Here is a 3,283-nt window from a genome sequence, read left to right as displayed (position 1 = left end):
TACCTCTACACGTGTAGCCTCAAAAGAGAACCCCCAGGAGAACTTTCTTTCGTCAAAATTTGTCAGAAATCCACGTTTTATGGAAATCTCGCATCCTGCGAAATTATCTTGTTTTTCCTAAACAACACGTTGTAACTCGAAAAGCTTTGGTGTTCCTTGTTTGTCTAAGCGTGTAGCCTCAAAAGAGAATGCACAGGAGAGTTTTCCCTAGAAAGAATATGTAAGAATACCACGTTATAAGAAAATACAGTGTTGCAGAGTAAAGACAAATAAGTACATATTGGAAACACTTTAGGGAAGAAATAACGCATCGTACAATATTTGCTTGTATCTCCTAAACAACACGTTGTAACTCGAAAATATTTGGTGTGGCTCGTACGTCTACACGTGTAGCCTCAAAACAGAAACCACAGGAGAATTTTCTTTCGTCAAAATGTGTCAAAAAACCCCGTTTTAAGGAAATCCCGCATCGTGCAAAATTATCTTGTTTTTCCTAAACAACACGTTGTAACTCGAAAAGTTTTTTTGTTGCGTGTATGTCTGAGCATGTTTCCTCTAAAGACAATGCACAAGAGAGTTTTCTCTCGAAAGAACCTGTAAGAATACAACGTTATAAGGAAATACAGTGTTGCAGAGTAAAGACAAATACGTACATATTGGAAACACTTTAGGAGAAGAAATAATGCATCGTACAAAATTAGCGTGTATCTCCTAAACAACACGTGGTAACTCGAAAGGATTTGGTGTGGCATGTACGTCTAAACGTGTAGCCTCAAAGGAGAACCGACAGGAGAATTTTCTTTCTTCAAAATTTGTCAGAAAACCACGTTTTAAGGAAATCTTGCATCGTGCGAAATTATCTTGTTTTTCGTAAACAACACGTTGTAACTCGAAAAGCTTTGGTGTTGCCTGTATGTCTCAGTGTGTAGCCTCAAAAGGGAACGCACAGGATAGTTTTCTCTCGAAAGAATATGTAAGAGTACCACGTTATAAGGAAATACAGTGTTGCAGAGTAAAGACAAATACATACATATTGGAAATACTTTATGAGAAGAAGAAATGCATCGTACAAAATTAGCTTGTATCTCCTAAACAAAACGTTGTAACTCGAAAATATTTGGTGCGGCGTGTACATCTTAACGTGTAGCCTCAAAAGAGAACCCACAGGAGAATTTTCTTTTGTCAAATTTTTTCAGAAAACCACATTTTAAGGATATCCCGCATCATGCGAAATCATCTTCTTTTTTCTAAACAACATGTTGTAACTCCAAAAGCTTTGGTATTGCGTGTATGTGTAAGCGTGGAGCCTCAAAAGAGAAGGCACAGGAGAGTTTTCTCTCGAAAGAATATGTAAGAATACCACGTTATAAAAAATACAATTTTGCAGAGTAAAGACAGTAAGTACATATTGGAAACACTTTACGAGAAGAAATAACGCATCGTACAAAATTAGGTTGTATCTCCTAAACAACACGTTATAACTCAAAAAGATTTGGTATGGCTCGTACCTCTACACGTGTAGCCTCAAATAGAACACAGGGCAGAACTTTCTTTCGTCAAAATATATCAGAAAACCACGTTTTATGGAAATCTCGCATCGTGCGAAATTATCTTGTTTTTCCTAAACAACACGTTGTAACTCAAAAAGCTTTGGCGTTGCATGTATGTCTAAGCGTGTAGCCCCAAAGGAGAACGCACAGGAGAGTTTTCCCTCGAAAGAATATGTAAGAATACCACGTTACAAGGAAATAAAGTGTTGCAGAGTAAAGACAAATATGTACTTATTGGAAACACTTTATGAGAAGAAATAATGCATCGAAAAAAATTTGCTTGTATCTCCTAAACAACACGTTGTAATTCGAAAAGAATTGGTGTGGCTCGTACGTCTACATGTGTAGACTCAAACGAACACAAACAGGAGAACTTTCTTTCGTCAAAATTTGTCAGAAAACCACGTTTTAAGGAAATCCCGTATCGTGCAAAGTTATCTTGTTTTTCCTAAACAACACGTTGTAACTCGAAAATCTTTGGTGTTGCGTGTATGTCTAAATGTGTGGCCTCAAAAGAGAACGCACAGGAGAGTTTTGTCTCGAAAGAACATGTAAGAATACAACGTTATAAGGAAATACAGTGTTGCAGTGTAAAGACAAATACGTACGTATTGGAAACACTTTAGGAGAAGAAATAACACATCATACAATATTAGCTTGTATCTCCTAAACAACACGTTGTAACTCGACAAGATTTGGTGTGGAGTGTACGTCGAAACATGTAGCCTCAACAGAGAACCCACAGGAGAATTTTCTTTCGTCAAAATTTGTCAGAAAATCACGTTTTAAGGAAATCCTGTATAGTGCGAAATTATCTTGGTTTTCATAAACAACACGTTGTAACTCGAAAACGTTTGGTGTTGCCTGTATGTCTAAGTGTGTAACCTCAAAAGGGAACGCACAGGATAGTTTTCTCTAGAAAGAATATGTAAGAATACCACGTTATAAGGAAATACAGTGTTGCAGAGTAAAGACAAATACTTACATATTGGAAACACTTTAAGAGAAGAATTAACGCATCGTGCAAAATTAGCTTGTATCTCCTAAACAACACGTTGTAACTCGAAAAGATTTGGTGTGGCGTGTACATCTAAACGTGTAGCCTCAAAAGAGAACCCACAGAAGAATTTTCTTTCGTCAAAATTTTTCAGAAAACCACGTTTTAAGGAAATCCTGCATCGTGCGAAATCATCTTGTTTTTCCTAAACAACATGTTGTAACTCAAAAAAATTTGGTGTTGCTTGTATGTGTAAGCGTGGAGCCTCAAAAGAGAAGGCACAGGAGAGTTTTCTCTCGAAGGAATATGAAAGAATACCACGTTATAAGGAAATACAATTTTGCAGAGTAAAGACAAATAAGTACATATTGGAAACTCTTTACTAGAATAAATAACGCATCATACAAAATTAGCTTGTATCTCCTAAACAACAAGTTGTAACTCGAAAAGATTTGGTGTGATGTGTACGTCTAAATGTGTAGCCTCAAAAGAGAACACACAGGAGAATTTTTTTTCATCAAAATTTGTCAGAAACCATGTTTTAAGGAAATCTCGCATCGTGGGAAATTATCTTGTTTTTCCTAAACAACACGTTGTAACTCGGAAAGCTTTGGTGTTGCGTGTATGTCTAATCGTGTAGCCTCAAAAGAGAACGCACAGGAGAGTTTTCTCTCAAAAGAATATGTAAGAATACCACGTTATAAGGAAATACAGTGTTGCAGAGTAAAGACAAATA

The sequence above is a fragment of the Apodemus sylvaticus genome, unplaced genomic scaffold (assembly GCF_947179515.1).
Source record: "Apodemus sylvaticus unplaced genomic scaffold, mApoSyl1.1 scaffold_55, whole genome shotgun sequence".
Taxonomy (NCBI): Eukaryota; Metazoa; Chordata; class Mammalia; order Rodentia; family Muridae; genus Apodemus; species Apodemus sylvaticus.
The sequence above is the reverse complement of the archived record's forward strand: the minus strand, read 5'-3'. Positions refer to the sequence as shown.